Genomic DNA, 23,140 nt, shown 5'->3' with positions numbered 1-23,140 from the left:
ATAGCCTGGACACCATCAAGCCTAGGGAGACAGCGCTGAGATGGGCCCTTTGGTAGAGAAAGGCCTTGTACCACTTGTACCAGGGGAGGCTAGAAATGAAAGAGATATGGTAAATTCCAATGGGGTGAAGAACTATAAACAAGATAACAAGACAGCAGGATAGGGTTGTGGAAAAGTACTGAAAAAGGAGTGGCCGAGATGCTAACCTTAGTCTGCGTGACAATGGTATTTTGACCATTAGAATCAATTAAAGGAGGTGATTTTGTTAAAGACCATATATGGACACTGGCCAAATGAACTTTTGTTAAGAAAAGTGTTAAAACCTCGATACTCAAAGAACAACTTTACACAGATTTACTGCGAGAACAAAGGAACAGACTTAAGACGACGTCATCTGTGTCCAAGAGGTTCCAGAGACCAAGGGCTATCACCTATTGTTAAGTATATTATGCTGTAAGCTTAATAAATCTTGATCTATTGCTCAAACTTACTGGCTGCTGCCTATTGGTGTCTTGTCCAATAAGATCTTAAATTTGTGTCACCGTCTTTGCTGTCCAAAAGCCTTTTGTAGTTTTGATTTAATTCCCAACATATATTTAGATAGGATTTAATTCCCTTTCATGATTTCCTCATGTTATCAAATATTTAAACTCTCAATTTTAGATTATTTAAATTAATCAAAAGTTAGGTAGTCAAAAGAGGAGAAACAAATTTGTTAGGATGAGAAGGTTGTAATTATAGGTTTGTGTACTATAATCTTGGTTTGTGTATTAAATACTATTGCAATCATTGTATTAATAAAGTAGCATTTCTGGCTGCTAAATTATTTAAAATGAGTTGTGGGCAAATCAGCAATCTCTGTTTCCTGATTGTCAGGAAGTGAAAGGAGAACCGCCCCACATGGTCACAGGTTCGCATATACACCACGGTGTGCCCCTGGGATCCATGGGTCCCTACGCTGCACACAATTCTACAGCATTTGAAAGCAACTTTTCAAAGGGGGGTTCGCACGAGGTAAGTGCGATTTCATTCGGATGTCAGCGGTGTACTCATTAGCTATGCCCATGACTGTGAATTCAGGCCATTGTCTATACCAGAAATTAATAATAGCCGAGTCTGGAATTGTACCAAATGAATTGCTGATGTACAGATTTATTAAGAGCACCAAGAGAATCTCTTGAAAGCAGGGAGAGTTAGAAGTTAAGACGGTGATTAAAGAATTCTGACATTTAAAATGTAGTATTTAAAATAAAAGTAAACACCAGCAAAGATAATCAATGCTTGATGAGATAGATGGATCCAGGTGTGTGAATGCTTCAACAATGTTTTCCTGTTACTTAGAAAATATTATATTGGCCCGGATTTTCCAGGGCCTATGACCGCGTAAGCGGTGCGTACAGACTGTAACTGCCTCGAAAGTTCCGGGTTTATTGCACATGCGCGAAAAACCGGAACTTGCGATCTGTCAAGAATCTTCTTGACAGATCCTCTGCATCCCCGGGAAATGGGCATTTGCTGACACGGAGTTGGGCTATTTGCCCAACTACTGCCCAGCGAATGCCCATGAAAATCTTATGTCTGGTAAAAGCAGGCGTAAGGCCTACTTTTACCAGCATAAGGGTTTAAATTAATATTAAAATAAATTTAAAAAAATAATTTTAACATTCAAAAACCTGTAAAATAAGTTTGTGTTATTTTTGGCCCCTTGAAAAATGTTAAAATTTATTTTTCAAAAAATAAATTTTTTCTTTAAATGTTTAATTAAATTGCATTTTAATTAATTTTAAATAAGTAATGATTTTTTTAAATTTCAGCCTTGTTAAAATGTATTTATTGGGTGATTCCTATTAAGTTCATGGGGATTCCGTACGCAAATGGAATCCCCATGAGCATAATGGGAATCCCCTTTCTGATTGGTTGGGCCGGCCCACATGATCCCAGGGACTCTTGCGAACCACATGCGCCTCTGGGATAAATGGACCTCTATTGTTATGTTCATTAATAACTAGACATTCTTATTATGAACACAGCTAGCTGTTGCTAGTTACTTTTATTGAGCACATGTGGACTTGTACAGCATCTTGTAGAGGCTTCCATCTTGACTGCTGCCTTGTGGGTAGCCTAGCCTCATGGGTAATGTAGTCTTAATATAATATATAGCTGGGTAGTGTAGTCTTCTACATACAGCTATATACAGCTCTACTGCTCCACCTAGTGTCCACCACAGAATGACATGTTATTGATCACAACATCCTCCTTTCTTTGAGGTTTAACAAAATCAATATCAATCAACTTTCAAGAAAACAATAAAGATAATATCAGTAACACTTTTGTCAGTGCTCTATAAACATAAACATTTTCAAAACAGTCAACACATTTTCAAAGCTTTACATTGTACTCAAAGATTAAGTCTATCAGGCTCTTTTACTTCACGTGTGGATCTTCTCAACACGGGTAAGTCTGATGTGTCTTCATGAGATTTTTCTGGCAGTGAATGACAAGATGCAGTTGCGGCATTGTCATTAATCTGCTCTTGTATAGATCGAGGTCTCCTTGCGATCTTTGCTTGGAGAGGGTTTCAGTGTGTCCTTCACTCTTCATGCCATAACTCTCAATGTAGTCAATGCACTCTTGAAAAACTGCTGGCAGCTGGATCCCATCATACAGCATAGTCCTCTCAGCAACCTCAGCTAATGGAACACCAAAGATTGGCTTGAGGGAAGAAGGAGTATCCAACGGAACTGCTTCCTGCTCTGGTGCAGGCTTCTTTTTCTTTTTCTCTTTCCACTGCTTAACAACATCTGCTGCGGTTATATCTTAGGACTTTTTCTCCTTGTGTTTTTTCTCTTTGTGCTTCTCTTTGACCTTAAAGTCTTTTTCTTTCTTCTTGAAGAAACTAGGCTTTTTGAAGACATGGATACCCTTTGGCCTTTTCATCCTTGATGGGCTCTCTGCTTCATCACCTGAGTCATCTGGTCTGCTTATGGCACAGTTTATACAGTAGACTCTCTTGACCAGTTCTAAGTCTTCACAAGCTTTGTCACCTAGTATCGAATCAAGTCTTTCAGCCACAACAGAAAACATGAGATGATGCACTTTGTCTTTGACTGTCACTTTAAGTCTGCATACACCTAAGCTATTTATTTTCTGTCCATTATAGTCCTTCAGTAATACTGACTTTTTCTGTATTTTGGGCTTTTCTTTCATATTGTTAATGTCACTCATACTGATTAAGTTTGCTTTTGCCCCAGTGTCCAGTTTCAATGTAACTAATGCTCCATTTATCTGCAGTGGGATCATCCATTTGTCCTCTTTTACTGCATTAACTTAATGTTCAGCATTGTCTATTTCTGAGGGCTGCACATTTTCTGTATCTTTTTTGATATCGTCACATGACACCATTCCTACAAAAAATGTCTCACTTAAATCAGTGTCCTCAATCACATTAACTCGTTGCCCTTTCGTCGTTTTTACTTTTGAAAAGCATTGTTTGGCAAAGTGATTCTTTCCATTACACTTTGTGCACATTTTTCCAAACGCTGGGCATTGTCTTAACTGGTGTTTGTAACCACAGCGTTTACAATTAAAAATTTCATCCTCTGATTGCTTTACATTTCTGTTCTGCCCAAGTTTCTTCCCCTTATAGGACACAGCACCGACAGCAGCATTTTCACTCATTACAATTGCATCATTATTGATTTCACTGAAAGTCTGCGCGTGCTTTCGCGCTAGCTCACTGGCTTGGCATATTTTCACCGCATTTTCCAAATTTAGTTCGGTTTCTCTCAACAGACGTTCCCTGACTTTTTTATCATGAATACCAAACACAATCTTATTATGTCCGTGAATGATTGAGACACGGACAGCAGAGTTAAACAAAACACATCTTTACTGGTGGAAGTCAATAGTGAAACTAACAAAACAGAGGCTCACTAGTGTCTTTTTTACAGGGGTGGTCACTGCCGGTACTGCAGTCTGAGACCAGTTATTCTCTTAAAGGTACATACACAACAATTCCTCCCCTTTTAGATAAAGAGTACATAACATTCATTTAACAACTAAATGATAACGAATTACAATCACAATTACTGTTGCAAGATACATTGGTTAAGTTTAAGCAATTATAAGTTCAGTCTTTGAGGAGGCTTCCTGATTCTGTCTGGATAACGCCTCTTTGGGGTATCAGGTTCTTCTGGCAATGTTGAGTCGGGATGAATGTCGTTGTTTGGTTCATCTGCTTCCAATATTATCGGTTCTGCGGTAGTTGCAATTGGAACGTCGATTTCATTACCAGGTGTATCAGATCATGGTGTGGAGTTGACGTTTTCCAGTGACTCTAGAATCTGGTCGGCATGGCGTCTTACAATGCTCTCCCCAACGTCCATGGTATACATGAGAGGTCCTTTTCGTGTACAAATCGTCCCTGGCTGCCATTTCTCAGTGCAGTAGTCCCAGGCCAAAACTGGTTGACCTATCTTAAAACTCCTGGTCGGCCTTTCATTCATATTCTGAAACTGCCTGTTCTCCACATCTCTTCGGACGTTTGGCTTAACCAAATCCAAGCGGCATCGTAGTCTTCGATTGAAGAACATCATGGCTGGAGTTTGGTTGGTAACCGCATGTGCCGCATTCCGGTAGGCAAACAAGAAGTTGTCCACATTGTGTTGTAGGGGTATATCTTCATTACACATTGCCTTGATAGCCTTCTTGAATGTTTGGACAAACCTCTCGGCCAATCCATTAGTGGCTGGATGATATGGGGCAGATGTGTAATGCTTAACACCATTGTTCCTTAAGAACCTCCGGAACTCTTCAGGCACAAACTGTGGTCCATTGTCAGAGCAAATCTGTTCAGGCAGCCCATTTCTGGCGAATATGGTTCGTAAAACTGTGATAGTTTTTTCCGTGGTGGTTGAGGACATTTTTATTACCTCTGGCCACTTTGAATGTGCATCCACCGCAATTAAAAACATAGAGTCCATGAAGGGACCAGCAAAATCAATGTGCACCCTTTGCCATGGAGATGAGGGCCACTCCCATGGATGCAGAGGAGCTTGTGGTGGGGCGTTTTGGACCTTCTGGCATCCTGCACAGCTCTTGGTCATCTCTTTGATTTCTCTATCGATTCCCGGCCACCACACAAATGCTCTGGCTAAGTTCTTCATTTTTACCCCACCCAGATGACCCTCATGAAGCTCATTGAGCACTCTATGCATCAACTTAGGTGGAATTACTACTCTGGATCCACACATCAAGGTTCCTCTGCACACTGACAGCTGTTCTCTTCTCGGCGAGAATGCTGGCAACAGTGGTTCGCCATGTGCTGGCCATCCTTTCACCGTTAAATCATAGACCCGTGATAGTGTCGGGTCATTCCGTGTTTCCTATTCTATGTTTGCATTCGTCACAGGGAGACATTCGACTATGGTCGAGTGGAATAACTCCATTGGATCCACTGCAAGGTCTTCTTCTTCCACCGTCGGCAACGGTAGGTGTGACAATCCATCAGCATTTCCATGCTGTTTAGTTCCTTTGTACTCGATGTCATATTGGTGTGCCCCTAGGAAAAGGGACCATCTCTGCAGCCGTTGTGCTGTCATTATCGGTATGCCCTTCTGAGGGTTGAAAATGGAGGCAAGAGGTTGATGATCGGTTAGTAGAGTAAATTTTTGACCGTGCAGGTAGTGATTGAACTTCTTCACCCCCCACACTAGGCTGAGGGCCTCTCTGTCAATCTGGGCGTAGTTACGCTCGGCAGAATTTAACGAGCGTGACGCAAAAGCTATCGGCCTCTCTAAACCATCAAGGAATTTATGTGACAGTACCGCCCCAATGCCATAGGGAGACGCATCACACGCCAGTCTGATCGGCAGTGCTGGGTTGTAGTGAGCCAATACTTCCCTTGAAGTGATTAAGTCCTTACTCTTCTGAAAAGCTCGCTTACAATCATCGCTCCATTTCCATGCTACCCCCATTCGTAGCAGGGCGTTCAGTGGGTGCAGAATTGTTGACAAATTCGGCAAAAACTTATTATAGTAATTCACCAATCCGAGGAATGACCTCAGTTGCGACACATTTTCAGGCACTGGGACCTTAACAACTGCTTCAATTTTGTCAGGGGACTTATGTAACCCCTCTTCATCAATCACATGGCCACAATACGATATCTGTTTCTTAAAAAATTTGCACTTGGGGCGGTTGGCTCGCAGCCCATGTTCCCGTAGTCTAGTGAGCACCTGTTCTAGGTTGTTAAGGTGTTCGCTGTCATCTTCACCCGTCACAAGGATGTCGTCCAAGTAACACTGAGTCCCCGGAATCCCTTGCAGGACTTGTTCCATCGCTCTTTGCCATATCGCCGGAGCCAATGCTACTCCGACTACCAATCGATGATACTGGTAAAGACCTTTGTGAGTGTTTATCGTGAGATACTTCCTAGAGGACTCTTCAACCTCCATCTGCAAATATGCTTGTGCTAGGTCAATTTTTGTAAAACGCTTCCCTCCAGACAGTGAGGCGAAGATGTCTTCTATCCTTGGAAGAGGATATTGTACTGTGTGAAGGACAGGGTTCACCGTCACCTTGAAGTCCCCACAGATGCGAATCTTCCTTGGCTCCCCGGACTTATTGCTTAACGTTTTCTTCATGACAGGAATGATGGGTGCCGCCCACTCGCTCCAGTCGACCTTAGACAACACGCCCGCCTTCTCCAGATTCTCCAGCTCTGCCTCGACGGCTGGGCGAATTGCATATGGTACCGGTCTTGCTTTGAAAAACTTGGGAACTGCATTCTCTTCTATTTTTATCGAGGCGGTTACGCATTTAAGCGTGCCCAGTTCTTGTTGAAATACCTCTTTGGCGTTAGTTAAGATTGTTGACAATCGTCCAGGAGTGACGTCTACACCTTTTTTACCGTCCACCGTCATTGCATGAATGGAGTGCCAATCCAAGTTCTTCCTGATCCATTCCCATCCCAATAACGGTGGTCCACCATTTGGCAGTATGTAGAGATACAATTTCCATATTTTCTTGCTGTTGTATTCGACAGGCACCCTTATTTTTCCTCTGGGGTATACTTTTTGCCCCGTTTACGTCGTCAAGATGATGGATGTCTCTCTCAAGGGTATGTGTGAAAATAGCCGCTCGTAGTCTCGTCGATTCATGACGGTTAGTGCTGATCCTGTATCCAGTTCCATTTTAACTTGGGACCCTGCTATCGTGAGGGTGACCCAAATGGTTCGGTGATCCTCTTTTGCGATTACATTGTCAAGTTTGAGACAGCTTAGTCTCCTGTTCCCGGATTCACTATCGCTCATCTGGTCTTCGGAACTACTGTCCGTCATCTTTTGTACTTTCTTGTACGGTTCCTTAGGAGCCTTTTTGTTGTCGCTGGTCTTCTTCCCAGACCTGCAAACTCGTGCAATGTGTCCCATCTTCCTGCATTGCCTGCATATTTTGTCTTTGGACCAGCAGTCCTTCTGGTCATGGTTAGTTCTGCTGCAGTGATAACATTTTGCAAATCCCCGTGTCATTTCGTGGGTGCCGTATTCCTGTGGTTTTTGTTGAATTTCTGCAGCTACCCTGGCTGCTGCTTCATACGATACTGCCATGCTGAAAGCCTTATCTAGCGTCAGCTCTTTCTCTGAGAGTAACTTCTTCTGTGTTCCTTCACTCAGGAGTCCACAGACAAATTTGTCCCGTAGGGTATCTGCCAGTCCTGCTCCGAACTGGCAGTGCTTTGATAGCTTGCGTAGTTCCATAAGATACTCAGCATTGCTCTCATCTTTGTGCTGAGTTCTCCTGTGGAATTTAAACCTTTCTGCTATCAACAGCGGTGCAGGGTTTAGGTGTTCGTGTAGGACAGCAACAATTTCGTTAAAACTCTTCGCCTTCAGTTTGGCTGGAGTAATCAGGTCCCGCAATAGGCCGTACGTTCTAGCGCCCATTAAGTTTAACAATATCGATGCCTTTTTCTCCTCCGCTATTTCGTTTGCCTCGAAATATACCTCGACTCTTTCCACATACGTGGTCCAGTCCTCTATTGTATTATCAAAAGCAGTGATACAGCCAGTCTTCGGCATCTTGCAAATCTAAAATGGTGCCTCCCGCGCTTTGCCTTCTTCCCCGATTTAACAAAATGGCGCCTCCCGCGCTTTGCCTTCTTCCCCGCTGATTACGATGGCACCTCCCGTGCTTTGCCTTCTTCCCCGCTGTTGTTAGCGCTGCTTTCCACGGTTTCTTGCGCGTTTAATATTTTTAAAAAAAAATATTTTCCCATCGTGGAACAACCCTGTGGGACTCTTGCCTCCCTCTTCGCGGGTCTATACGCAGCCCGGCTTCGTAGCACTGGCCGCGCCCTGTGTGCTCCACCCTCTCTCTCTCTTCTTCCCGACAATGCTGCTCGGCCCCGTTGCAAACCACCCGCTCGAGTTCGCGACCGCCGCAGCCCAGGAAGGATCAGTGCACTACCTGCCACCAGCCCAATTAGCTGAAGCACCGTCGACAGGAACCAGGCCCCGCATCCGACAGCTTCTCCAGCAATCTTCAACTCTGCAACACAGGGCAGATGCCCATGGTCGATGCCCGTTTCTACTGCTCTTACTTTCTTTTCTTTCTGGCCTCGGCCTCTGCTCACTTCGCTGTAGGAATCGATCCCAGGAGGTGGTGCAGACTGTAGGTAGGTTCGTATCTGCTCAGCGCCAGTATTATGTCCGTGAATGATTGAGACACGGACAGCAGAGTTAAACAAAACATGTCTTTACTGGTGGAAGTCAATAGTGAAACTAACAAAACAGAGGCTCACTAGTGCCTTTTATACAGGGGTGGTCACTGCCGGTACTGCAGCCTGAGACAGTTATTCTCTTAAAGGTACATACACAACAAATCTGGTCACGAATCATGGATGCTTTGAGCTCAGAGAAATTACATGTCTGTGTTTTCAGTTTCAGATCAGTTACAAAGCTAACAAAAGTCTCATTTTGTTGCTGTGTCCGAGAACGGAAGATGTATCTTTCATACGTCTCATTCTTTTTGGGAGAGCAATGTGCATCAAATTTTTTTAGCACATCTTCTAATTTTTCTCTGTTCTCCACTGGATTAAATACAAATGCATTAAATACCTCTATCGCCTGTGGGCCTGCAACCGTAAGCAGCAACGCTATCTTCCTTGCGTCTGGCTTCGTACTGAATCTGATGGCTGCAATGTGGAGTTCAAATTGCTGTTTAAAAGTCTACCAGTTGCAGACGATTTTTTCTGTGAGATTCAAACGCGCTGGTGGCTTCAAATTCTCCATGTCGCTTTTCACAATTTTCAGCAGATCTTCACCACCCTGGTACCATGTTATGTTCATTAATAACTAGACATTCTTATTATGAACACAGCTAGCTGTTGCTAGTTACTTTTATTGAGCACATGTGGACTTGTACAGCATCTTGTAGAGGCTTCCATCTTGACTGCTGCCTTGTGGGTAGCCTAGCCTCATGGGTAATGTAGTCTTAATATAATATATAGCTGGGTAGTGTAGTCTTCTACATACAGCTATATACAGCTCTACTGCTCCACCTAGTGTCCACCACAGAATGACATGTTATTGATCACTACATCTATGCAGGTGTATGCGTAGAGGCTCAGGAGCGCGAGTCTCCATGGATCCAGGACCATCAGGTAGGTTTGTAGTTTGATTGTGGTTCGGAGGCATCCGCCCGCAAATTCAAGCCCAATGTTGCATTAATGCAGCTAGTAACAGAACATGCTCTAAAGAAAGTAACGTGGAAAGATACAGAAAATTAACCAAATTTGACTGATTTGAGGTTTCAGCAACAACTACAGTATTTTTAATTGTCCAGTTCCCTTTTTGATAGATGTGAGTACAAGTATTGTTTCACTGAGAAGTATATCCATAATATTCGAATAAATAACATTTGCATTAATGCCACAGACGTCCCTTTTGCAGGAAGCTTACACTATTCCATTTGATTCCATTCCAACGCAGGGGTACGGTAGATTACTGGTTATTTTTCTGGATGGGTAATCCAGAGGCTAAACTAATAATCCAGAGAATGTGAGTTCAAATTCCACCATGTCAGTTTGCGAATTGGAAAACAAACCTGCAATTAAAAAGCCGGTATCATTAAAAGTGACCATGAAGCTGTCGAATTGTCATACAAACCCTACTGGTTCAGTAATGTTCTTTAGGCAACGAAACATACTGTCCGTACCCTGTCTGGCCTATATGTAACTCAAGTCCTACACTAATGTGGTTGGTTCTGAAGTGGCATAGCAAGCCATGCAATTGTATCAAACTGTGAGCAGTTCAAGAAGATGGCCCACCACCACCTTCGCAGGGCAACTAAGGGTGGCCAATAAATGCTGATCTTGCCAGTGATGCTCACATTCTGAGAATGAATTTTAAAAAGCTTATTCATGGTATAGATGCAGCTGGATTAATTTTGGCATCTGTAAGGGTCAAGGGTTAAACAACAGAACTATGTGAGTTAGTTCAGTGTCATCTGCACATTATATTCTGTCCTATTTTTCTGTCTCCATTTTTACTGTAATGAAAAACATTTAAAAAAGTGTGTGATACATTCAGTATCCAGTGGGAGTGGAGCACAAATCTTGGTTAGATGCAATTTTATCATAGAATCATAGAAACGTACAGCACAGAAGGAGGATATTCAGTCTATCATGTCTGTACCGGCTGAAAAGAGCTATCCAGACTAATTCCACTTTTCCACTTTCCAGCTCTTGGTCCATAGCCTTGTAGGTTACAGCACTACAAGTGCATGTGGAAGTGTGGGGTGATAAATTTTTTGAGGAAAGACAATGGGCAGGATTTTCATTGAGCCGTGGAGGTGGGATTGGAGGCATGTGGGGGGTTAAAATCGCAAAAACTGGCGTGCGGGACCCCCTGCCGCCTGGTTTCCGAATCCAAGCAATTTTAACTCAGGCATGTCTGATGGTCCTGACTCTGTCCCGCATCCAACAGGCGGGACTGGTTGTTAAGGCCCTTAACAAGCACTAAATGGCCTCTATAATCCTATTTTAAAAGACCCTTGTGATTTTAACCCTTTTCCCACGTGAAACACACCTGGTGGGAAACGCGACAGTGAAACCTGGCGGGATCATTATTGAATTGCTGACTATCAACTGCAGGTCAACCTTTAAAGAGGAGATTTGATCAGCCATGATTTGTAGGTGGCAGGACTTAGTGGTCTCCGGTCTGGGGCAACTTTTAGAAGGCTTAACCATACCTGTGGAAGGTTGGAGCCTCACACCCATCTCCAGTGTGACCTCCTGGGAAACTCCTCTCGCCACCTTCCCTCAGCGCTTCCTCAACTGAGGCATATACCAGAAGCATGGGAGCCATCTATTTCCTTCCCATCTGGGCATTAGAGGAGCTCAAGCAGCAGCAGCGGCACCAGCAGAACCAGGAACAACAGCAGCACCAGCAACAGCAGCAGCAGCAGGAGCGCCAGACTGCTGCTCACCCACCTGAACCAGCACAGGCCAGAAGGGGCCAGCGTCTGGAAGCCCATCAGTGCAGGAGATACCCCCCAAACAGGGTCTACAGTCACAGGGTCAGCTACCTCAACATGTGTCAGCAGCAGTGCCAAAGGCAGCTCCGACTTTCGCGAGAGGTAGTGAATGACATCTGCGCAATGCTACAGCAAGACCTGCTGCCCAGAGGACCAGGTGGACAAGCATTACCAGTAGCCATCAATGTCACCACCACACTCAACTTTTTTGCCTCAGGCTCATTCCAGGGTTCAGCAACAGACATCAGCGGCATCTCCCGGGTGGCCGCACACACTTGCATCACGCAGGTAATCGATGCCCTCTTTGCCATCGCGCACAATCACATCCATTTCACCAAGGATCGAGCAAGTGTCACGGCGCGAGTGGTTGGATTAGCTCATCTGGCAGGCATTGCAAGGATGCAGGGCGTTGTTGACTGCACACATGTGGCTCTTAAGGCACCCCATCGCAATCCAGGTATTTTTGTAAACCGCAAGGGCTTCCAATCCCTTAATGCTCAGCTGGTGTGTGACCACAAGAAGGAAATTTTGCATGTTTGTGCCAAGTACCCTGGCAGTTGCCATGACTCCTTCATGCTGCACTAGCCTAGTGAGCCTCCGCTATTCAGTCCACCAGACCAACTTAATGGAGGGCTAACCCCTGATGACGTTGTAATGATCAATAACATGTCATTCTATAGTGGACACTAGGTGGAGCCGTAGAGCTGTGTAGAGCTGTATTTAGCTGTATGTATAAGACTACACTACCCAGCTGTATGATATTAAGACTACATTACCCATGAGGCACTAGGCTACCCACAAGGCAACAGTCAAGATGGCAGCCTGCACACAGGAGCACACATGCTGCATCTCTACAGATACGGTACCTAGAGAATGTGTACTGAATAAATGACCAGCTAGAAGCTAGCTGTGTTCATAATAAGAATGTCTATTTATTAATGAACATAACATGGTACCAGGGTGGTGAAGATCTGCTGAAAATTGTGAAAAGCGACATGGAGAATTTGAAACCACCAGAGCATTTGAATCTCGAGGGAAATGTCGACTACAATTGGCAGATTTTTAAACAACAATTCGAACTCTACATTGCAGCCATCGGATTCGGTACGAAGCCAGATGCAAGGAAGATAGCGTTGCTGCTTACGGTTGCAGGCCCACAGGCGAGAGAGGTATTTAATACATTTGTATTTAATCCAGTGGAGAACAGAGAAAAATAAAAAGATGTGCTAAAAAAATTTGATGCACATTGCTCTCCCAAAAAGAATGAGACGTATGAAAGATACATCTTCCATTCTCGGACACAGCAACAAAATGAGACTTTTGTTAACTTTATAACTGATCTGAAACTGAAAGCACAGACATGTAATTTCTCTGAGCTCAAAGCATCCATGATTCGTGACCAGATTGTGTTTGGTATTCATGGTAAAAAAGTCAGGGAACGTCTGTTGAGAGAAACCAAACTAAATTTGGAAAATGCGGTGAAAATATGCCAAGCCAGCGAGCTAGCTCGAAAGCACGCGAAGACTTTCAGTGAAATCAATAATGATGCAATTGTAATGAGTGATAATGCTGCTGTCGGTGCTGTGTCCTACAAGGGGAAGAAACGTGGGCAGAACAGAAATGAAAAGCAATCGGAGGATGACATTTTTAATTGTAAACGCTGTGGTTACAAACACCAGTTAAGACAATGCCCAGCATTTGGAAAAACGTGCACAAAGTGTAATGGAAAGAATCACTTTGCCAAACAATGCTTTTCAAAAGTAAAAACAACGAAAGGGCAACAAGCTAATGTGATTGAGGACACTAATTTAAGTGAGACTTTTTATAGGAATGGTATCAAAAAAGATACAGAAAATTTGAAGCCCTCAGAAATGGACAATGCTGAACATAAAGTCAATGCAGTAAAAGTGGACAAATGGATGATCCCACTGCAGATAAATGGAGCATTAGTTACATTGAAACTGGACACTGGGGCAAAAGCAAACTTAATCAGTATGAGTGACATAAAAAATATGAAAGAAAAGCCCAAAATACAGAAAAAGTCAATACTACTGAAGATCTATAATGGACAGAAAATAGATAGCTTAGGTGTATGCAGACTTAAAGTGACAGTCAAAGAAATAATGCATCATCTCATGTTTTCTGTTGTGGTTGAAAGATTTGATTCGATACTAGGTGACAAAGCTTGTGAAGACTTAGAACTGGTCAAGAGAGTCTACCATATAAACTGTGCCATAAGCAGACCAGATAACTCAGGTGATGAAGCAGAGAGCCCATCAAGGATGAAAAGGCCAAAGGGTATCCATGTCTTCAAAAAGCCTAGTTTCTCCAAGAAGAAAGAAAAAGACTTTAAGCACAAAGAGAAAAAACACAAGGAGAAAAAGTCCAAAGATATAACCGCAGCAGATGTTGTTAAGCAGTGGAAAGAGAAAAAGAAAAAGAAGAAGCCTGCACCAGAGCAGGAAGCAGTTCCGGTGGATACTCCTTCTTCCCTCAGGCCAATCTTTGGTGTTCCATTAGCCGAGGCTGCTCAGCGGACTATGCTGAACATAAAGTGAACCAGCTGCCAGCAGTTTTTCGAGAGTGCATTGACTACATTGAGAGTTATGGCATGAAGAGTGAAGGAAACACTGAAACCCTCTCCAAGCAAAGATCGCAAGGAGACCTCGATCTATACAAGAGCAGATTGATGACAATGCCACAACTGCATCTTGTCATTCACCGCCAGAACAATCTCATGAAGACACATCAGACTTATTCGTGTTGAGAAGATCCACACGTGAAGTAAAAGAGCCTGATAGACTTAATCTTTGAGTACAATGTAAAGCTTTGAAAGTATGTTGACTGTTTTGAAAATGTTTATGTTTATAGAGCACTAACAAAAGTGTTACTGATATTATCTTTATTGTTTTCTTGAAAGTTGATTGATATTCATTTTGTTAAACCTCAAAGAAAGGGGGATGTAATGATCAATAACATGTCATTCTATAGTGGACACTAGGTGGAGCCGTAGAGCTGTGTAGAGCTGTATATAGCTGTATGTATAAGACTACACTACCCAGCTGTATGATATTAAGACTACATTACCCATGAGGCACTAGGCTACCCACAAGGCAACAGTCAAGATGGCAGCCTGCACACAGGAGCACACATGCTGCATCTCTACAGATAAGGTACCTAGAGAATGTGTACTGAATAAATGACTAGCTAGAAGCTAGCTGTGTTCATAATAAGAATGTCTATTTATTAATGAACATAACATGGTACCAGGGTGGTGAAGATCTGCTGAAAATTGTGAAAAGCGACATGGAGAATTTGAAGCCACCAGAGCATTTGAATCTCGAGGGAAATGTCGACTACAATTGGCAGATTTTTAAACAAAAATTCAAACTCTACATTGCAGCCATCGGATTCGGTATGAAGCCAGACGCAAGGAAGATAGCGTTGCTGCTTACGGTTGCAGGCCCACAGGCGATAGAGGTATTTAATACATTTGTATTTAATCCAGCGGAGAACAGTGAAAAATTAGAAGATGTGCTAAAAAAATTTGATGCACATTGCTCTCCCAAAAAGAATGAGACGTATGAAAGATACATCTTCCATTCTCGGACACAGCAACAAAATGAGACTTTTGTTAACTTTATAACTGATCTGAAACTGAAAGCACAGACATGTAATTTCTCTGAGCTCAAAGCATCCATGATTCATGGCCAGATTGTGTTTGGTATTCATGATAAAAAAGTCAGGGAACATCTGTTGAGAGAAACCAAACTAAATTTGGAAAATGCGGTGAAAATATGCCAAGCCAGCGAGCTAGCTCGAAAGCACGCGAAGACTTTCAGTGAAATCAATAATGATGCGATTGTAATGAGTGATAATGCTGCTGTCGGTGCTGTGTCCTACAAGGGGAAGAAACGTGGGCAGAACAGAAATGAAAAGCAATCGGAGGATGACATTTTTAATTGTAAACGCTGTGGTTACAAATACCAGTTAAGACAATGCCCAGCGTTTGGAAAAACGTGCACAAAGTGTAATGGAAAGAATCACTTTGCCAAACAATGCTTTTCAAAAGTAAAAACAACGAAAGGGCAACAAGCTAATGTGATTGAGGACACTAATTTAAGTGAGACTTTTTTTAGGAATGGTAAAAAACAAGTTACAGAAAATTTGTAGCCCTCAGAAATGGACAATGCTGAACATAAAGTCAATGCAGTAAAAGTGGACAAATGGATGATCCCACTGCAGATAAATGGAGCATTAGTTACATTGAAACTGGACACTGGGGCAAAAGCAAACTTAATCAGTATGAGTGACATAAAAAATATGAAAGAAAAGCCCAAAATACAGAAAAAGTCAATACTACTGAAGAGCTATAATGGACAGAAAATAGATAGCTTAGGTGTATGCAGACTTAAAGTGACAGTCAAAGAAATAATGCATCATCTCATGTTTTCTGTTGTGGTTGAAAGATTTGATTCGATACTAGGTGACAAAGCTTGTGAAGACTTAGAACTGGTCAAGAGAGTCTACCATATAAACTGTGCCATAAGCAGACCAGATGACTCAGGTGATGAAGCAGAGAGCCCATCAAGGATGAAAAGGCCAAAGGGTATCCATGTCTTCAAAAAGCCTAGTTTCGCCAAGAAGAAAGAAAAAGACTTTAAGCACAAAGAGAAAAAACACAAGGAGAAAAAGTCCAAAGATATAACCGCAGCAGATGTTGTTAAGCAGTGGAAAGAGAAAAAGAAAAAGAAGAAGCCTGCACCAGAGCAGGAAGCAGTTCCGGTGGATACTCCTTCTTCCCTCAGGCCAATCTTTGGTGTCCATTAGCCGAGGCTGCTCAGAGGACTATGCTGAACATAAAGTGAACCAGCTGCCAGCAGTTTTTCGAGAGTGCATTGACTACATTGAGAGTTATGGCATGAAGAGTGAAGGAAACACTGAAACCCTCTCCAAGCAAAGATCGCAAGGAGACCTCGATCTAGACAAGAGCAGATTGATGACAATGCCACAACTGCATCTTGTCATTCACCACCAGAACAATCTCATGAAGACACATCAGACTTACTTGTGTTGAGAAGATCCACACGTGAAGTAAAAGAGCCTGATAGACTTAATCTTTGAGTACAATGTAAAGCTTTGAAAATATGTTGACTGTTTTGAAAATGTTTATGTTTATAGAGCACTAACAAAAGTGTTACTGATATTATCTTTATTGTTTTCTTGAAAGTTGATTGATATTCATTTTGTTAAACCTCAAAGAAAGGGGGATGTAATGATCAATAACATGTCATTCTATAGTGGACACTAGGTGGAGCCGTAGAGCTGTGTAGAGCTGTATATAGCTGTATGTATAAGACTACACTACCCAGTTGTATGATATTAAGACTACATTACCCATGAGGCACTAGGCTACCCACAAGGCAACAGTCAAAATGGTAGCCTGCACACAGGAGCACACATGCTGCATCTCTACAGATACGGTACCTAGAGAATGTGTACTGAATAAATGACTAGCTAGAAGCTAGCTGTGTTCATAATAAGAATGTCTATTTATTAATGAACATAACATGGTACCAGGGTGGTGAAGATCTGCTGAAAATTGTGAAAAGCGACATGGAGAATTTGAAGCCACCAGAGCATTTGAATCTCGAGGGAAATGTCGACTATAATTGGCAGATTTTTAAACAACAATTCGAACTCTACATTGCAGCCATCGGATTCGGTGCGAAGCCAGACGCAAGGAAGATAGCATTGCTGCTTACGGTTGCAGGCCCACAGGCGATAGAGGTATTTAATACATTTGTATTTAATCCAGCGGAGAACAGAGAAAAATTAGAAGATGTGCTAAAAAAATTTGATGCACATTGCTCTCCCAAAAAGAATGAGACGTATGAAAGATACATCTTCCATTCTCGGACACAGCAACAAAATGAGACTTTTGTTAACTTTATAACTGATCTGAAACTGAAAGCACAGACATGTAATTTCTCTGAGCTCAAAGCATCCATGATTCGTGACCAGATTGTGTTTGGTATTCATGATAAAAAAGTCAGGGAACGTCTGTTGAGAGAAACCAAACTAAATTTGGAAAATGCGGTGAAAATATGCCAAGCCAGCGAGCTAGCTCGAAAGCACGCGAAGACTTTCAGTGAAATCAATAATGATGCGATTGTAATGAGTGATAATGCTGCTGTCGGTGCTGTGTCCTACAAGGGGAAGAAACGTGGGCAGAACAGAAATGAAAAGCAATCGGAGGACGACATTTTTAATTGTAAACGCTGTGGTTACAAACACCAGTTAAGACAATGCCCAGCGTTTGGAAAAACGTGCACAAAGTGTAATGGAAAGAATCACTTTGCCAAACAATGCTTTTCAAAAGTAAAAACAACGAAAGGGCAACAAGCTAATGTGATTGAGAACACTAATTTAAGTGAGACTTTTTTTAGGAATGGTAAAAAACAAGTTACAGAAAATTTGTAGCCCTCAGAAATGGACAATGCTGAACATAAAGTCAATGCAGTAAAAGTGGACAAATGGATGATCCCACTGCAGATAAATGGAGCATTAGTTACATTGAAACTGGACACTGGGGCAAAAGCAAACTTAATCAGTATGAGTGACATAAAAAATATGAAAGAAAAGCCCAAAATACAGAAAAAGTCAGTACTACTGAAGAGTTATAATGGACAGAAAATAGATAGCTTAGGTGTATGCAGACTTAAAGTGACAGTCAAAGAAATAATGCATCATCTCATGTTTTCTGTTGTGGTTGAAAGACTTGATTCGATACTAGGTGACAAAACTTGTGAAGACTTAGAACTGGTCAAGAGAGTCTACCATATAAACTGTGCCATAAGCAGACCAGATGACTCAGGTGATGAAGCAGAGAGCCCATCAAGGATGAAAAGGCCAAAGGGTATCCATGTCTTCAAAAAGCCTAGTTTCGCCAAGAAGAAAGAAAAAGACTTTAAGCACAAAGAGAAAAAACACAAGGAGAAAAAGTCCAAAGATATAACCGCAGCAGATGTTGTTAAGCAGTGGAAAGAGAAAAAGAAAAAGAAGAAGCCTGCACCAGAGCAGGAAGCAGTTCCGGTGGATACTCCTTCTTCCCTCAGGCCAATCTTTGGTGTCCATTAGCCGAGGCTGCTCAGAGGACTATGCTGAACATAAAGTGAACCAGCTGCCAGCAGTTTTTCGAGAGTGCATTGACTGCATTGAGAGTTATGGCATGAAGAGTGAAGGAAACACTGAAACCCTCTCCAAGCAAAGATCGCAAGGAGACCTCAATCTATACAAGAGCAGATTGATGACAATGCCACAACTGCATCTTGTCATTCACCGCCAGAACCATCTCATGAAGACACATCAGACTTACTCGTGTTGAGAAGATCCACACGTGAAGTAAAAGAGCCTGATAGACTTAATCTTTGAGTACAATGTAAAACTTTGAAAATATGTTGACTGTTTTGAAAATGTTTATGTTTATAGAGCACTAACAAAAGTGTTACTGATATTATCTTTATTGTTTTCTTGAAAGTTGATTGATATTCATTTTGTTAAACCTCAAAGAAAGGGGGATGTAATGATCAATAACATGTCATTCTATAGTGGACACTAGGTGGAGCCGTAGAGCTGTGTAGAGCTGTATATAGCTGTATGTATAAGACTACACTACCCAGCTGTATGATATTAAGACCACATTACCCATGAGGCTCTAGGCTACCCACAAGGCAACAGTCAAGATGGCAGCCTGCACACAGGAGCACACATGCTGCATCTCTACAGATACGGTACCTAGAGAATGTGTACTGAATAAATGACTAGCTAGAAGCTAGCTGTGTTCATAATAAGAATGTCTAGTTATTAATGAACATAAGAGACGTGGCTAATGATGCCGTTGAGGAGACAATCCAAAGAAGCTGAGGAGAGCTACAACTATAGCCACATGTCCACCAGAGCCATAATCGAGCAAACCATCGGTTCGCTGAAGATGCACTTCAGATGCCTGGATAGATCAGGTGGAGCCCTGCAGTACTCAGCAGCCAGGGTCTCCAGAATTGTTGTGGTTTGCTATGCACGTCACAACATGGCACAACGTCGTGGCTTGCAGATTCTTGAGGACCAAGTGGCTCCTCACATATCCTCCTCAGATGAGGAGGAGCAGGAGGAGGAGGGCAAAAATGAACATCCTGCAGAGGCCCATCAACCATTGCTGCCCGGGATGCAAGGAACGCACTCATCCTAGCTTGATTTGCTTAGCCTAGTCAAACAAAAACTTTTGCCTCGCAGCATCTTACCAGAGCATTGACAATGGCCTAGGACCAGAGGATTGCTAGCACTCTGACCACCATACTAACAGTTGCAAGTATGCCTCGGCCCTCAATGTGGAAGTTCCAATAGCGAAATGACAGACGATACAACTGCAACATTTGCCATCAGAAACTTTATATACAATAACAAAGTGATGGCATTTTTACAGTAAACACAAAATTGCACCCAAGTGACTAACCTTGTGACTATTTGTGCAGAATTTTCCTCTTACGCGTGCTCCAACATGATGCCTCCCCTGTGGCTTCAGCAGATGTGGAGGGCCCTTGCTCACTTTGCTGCTGCTCCTGTCTCGACACCTTTGATGGGCGTCCTCTGGGGTGGCGAGCCTGTGTGGGGTCATCAACATTCTGCTGCTCCTGCGGCTGTGCTGCGGTTGAGATGCCCATCTCACTTGGGTGTGTACTCCGGTGGGGCTCTGACCAAGGGCTCTGCAGTGGCATGGAAGTTTGAGCGCTTAGAGAGGAGCCCCCACTTCCTTGAGGTCTGCCACCAGCCTCGCTCTCATGGGTCAGGTCCCCCTCAGCGCCTGCAAGTGGCTGGAGAGCACCTTGCTGCACATCAGGGGGGCCATGGTGACCCGTATCGTCAATGGCATTCCTACTCAGAAGGACTTCCATGAAGGTTTGGTTTCTCTGTTCAATAGATGCCCATCGCTCCACAAGAGATGTCATTCCATTCTGAACAATGACCATGTTTTCCATACCCTGGCGACTAAGCTCCTCCATGGCCGTAGCTATCCTCTCCTCTACCGTAGCCATCCTCTCCTCTACAGTAGCCATCCTTTCCACGGAGGTTGCCATCCTTTGCGTGGTGATGCGTTCATGCGCCAATGACTCCACAAAAGCTCTGGTCATGTTCGCTATGGACTCCTCCATTCACTCCACACTCACAGCAACCCTAGAGACAAAACCTGCCAGAGAATCCTGCATCTGTGCCTGGAGTTGCATCACCTCTGATCTCATGGATGGACCCAAAGGTAGAGGGTCGACATGCAGCTGAGCCGAGCTGGCAGAGTCCTGCGCCCTCCAACTAGGACTCTCCACTGTTGTCCCTGTCTCCACAATCTGCTGATGCTCACTTGTGAGCTGTCATACACCAGGTGACAACACTACTCTATGTCCCGAAGGTCCTACCGAGGTGTGAGTGTCTGCGCTGGTGCTGGGTGCGCAGATTTCTGCTGACGCTGCGCCCTCAGAGGTTGCAACTTCCTCTGAGGAGTCTGGCTGCTCAGCCTCTTCTTCCTGGCTAGGAGCGATGGATGCTTGTGATGGTCCTGTGGGGGAGTAAAGGAAAGAGTCAGAGATGTGATGCCAAGGCTACATGCACATTGCTTTTTGCAGATGCTCATAAGTCCATCTGTTAGAGCTTCACAATCATTATCAGTGACTCATGCATTGTCAAAGAGAGAGATGGGAAACTTTTCTGTCACCAGCTTGCTGTGTTGTACCCCGCTGTCCGTCCCCCACATGCGCACCATCTCCCAGTCCCACTATTTCGAGTACCGCCTCCTCCCAGGGTGTCAGGTGGACTATTGAGGCTGACCCTCCTCCTGTCCTCACTTGCACTCTTTTGTTGTGAGCTCTCTTTTCCTGCAATGAGGGAGACAAGTGGAGGTTGAGTGAGAATGAAGGAGTGAGTGTAGAGATTGCATAGCATAGATACTTAGGCGACAAAGATGGAGTGAGGTGGCAAGACCAAGGGCCCTCCCTGTGTGTTGTCAGTTGTTTTCATAGCATCAGAATGATAGGGAGTGTGAGGGCTGCATCGTCGAATAGTTATGTGAATGTGAGCATAGAGAGAGACGGAATGGGTAAGGGTGCATGGATGTCAGTGTCAAGTGGGATGTGGAGGAAGAGATTGCTAAAGCTCAGTGCTGGTGAGGAAAGACAATGGGGGTCAGATTGAGGGTGATGGGAAATTCATACTCACTTTTCGAGTGCGCTGAAGGCCATGAAATATTTTCCGGCACTGAATCCAGGTTCTGCGGGTGACTCCCAAGGAGTTGACCTCCTCAGCCACCTGCATCCACACTGCCTTGGTCTGAGTGGGAGGCCTCTTCCTCCCTGAGGAAGGGAAGAGCACCTCCCTGTTGGCCCTAGCCCCATCCACCAATGCCCGCAGGGCCACCTCGTTGAAATGAGGAGCTGATCTGGGCCTCCCGCTTGTCATGTTTCCTGCAGGTCCCACTTACACCAAATGGAGAAATCTTGGAAGCCTGCAGAAGAAGCATGGCTTACTGTAGTCCTTAAATGCAGCAGCAATGATGACATCATCGGAGGCGACTTTCAGTCATGAAAACCCATTTGCCAAGAGTTCCCACACATTAGAAATCAATTGGACAATTAAGTTAAAATTGCATCAATCTCCCACATTCATTTAGATTCGGGTGGATAACACGAAATGCGGATAACATGAAACCATCCCACACCTGAGTTACAATCCTGCCCAATGAATGAGAGTATACACTCAATGGAAAGATGCTAAAGGACGAGCAGAGAAACCTAGGCCGGAATTTTGCTGATGCTCAGCAGACGGGATGGGTGGCGGGTCAGCAGTTAAATTTAAAATGATTGCCAGCGACGATGAAGGAATGGCGATATATTTCCAAGTCAGGATGGTGTGTGACTTGGAGGGTAACTTGGAGGTGGTGGTGTTCCCATGCACCTGCTGCCCTCATCCTTTTAGGTGTTAGAGTTCAAGAGTTTGGAAAGTGCTGCCGAAGAAGCCTTGGCGACTTGCTGCAGTGCATCTTGTAGATGGTACACACTGCAGCAGCCACAGTATGCCGGTGGTGGAGGGAGTGAATGTTTAAGGTGGTGCATAGGGTACCAATCAAGTGGGCTGCTTTGTCTTAGATAGTGTTGAGATTCTTGAGTGTTGTTGGAGCTGCACTCATCCAGGCAAGTGGAGAGTATTCCATCACACTCCTGATTTGTGCCTTGTGGATGGTAGAAAGACTTTGGGGAGTCAGGAGGTGAGACACTCGCCACAGAATACCCAGCCTCTGACCTGCTCTTGTTGCCACAGTATTAATGTGGCTGGTCCAGTTAATTTTCTGGTCAATGTTAACTCTATAAAGCATCTCTACAATGCCGAAGCCATTCCTTTCACACTCATCACCATTGTGGGTGGGGGGGGTGGAGGTTACCGTTGTGTCTCACCATTCACTGCAACTCACTAAGCCTCTTCCAAAGATGCACACACATCTGTGCAAGAACACAAACTTAGAAATTCAGTTGGTAGCGCCAACTCTAGCACCTTAAGAGCGCGA

The sequence above is a fragment of the Somniosus microcephalus genome, chromosome 10 (assembly GCF_052327205.1).
Source record: "Somniosus microcephalus isolate GS21.2 chromosome 10, FLI_Smic_1.0, whole genome shotgun sequence".
Taxonomy (NCBI): domain Eukaryota; kingdom Metazoa; phylum Chordata; class Chondrichthyes; order Squaliformes; family Somniosidae; genus Somniosus; species Somniosus microcephalus.
The sequence above is the reverse complement of the archived record's forward strand: the minus strand, read 5'-3'. Positions refer to the sequence as shown.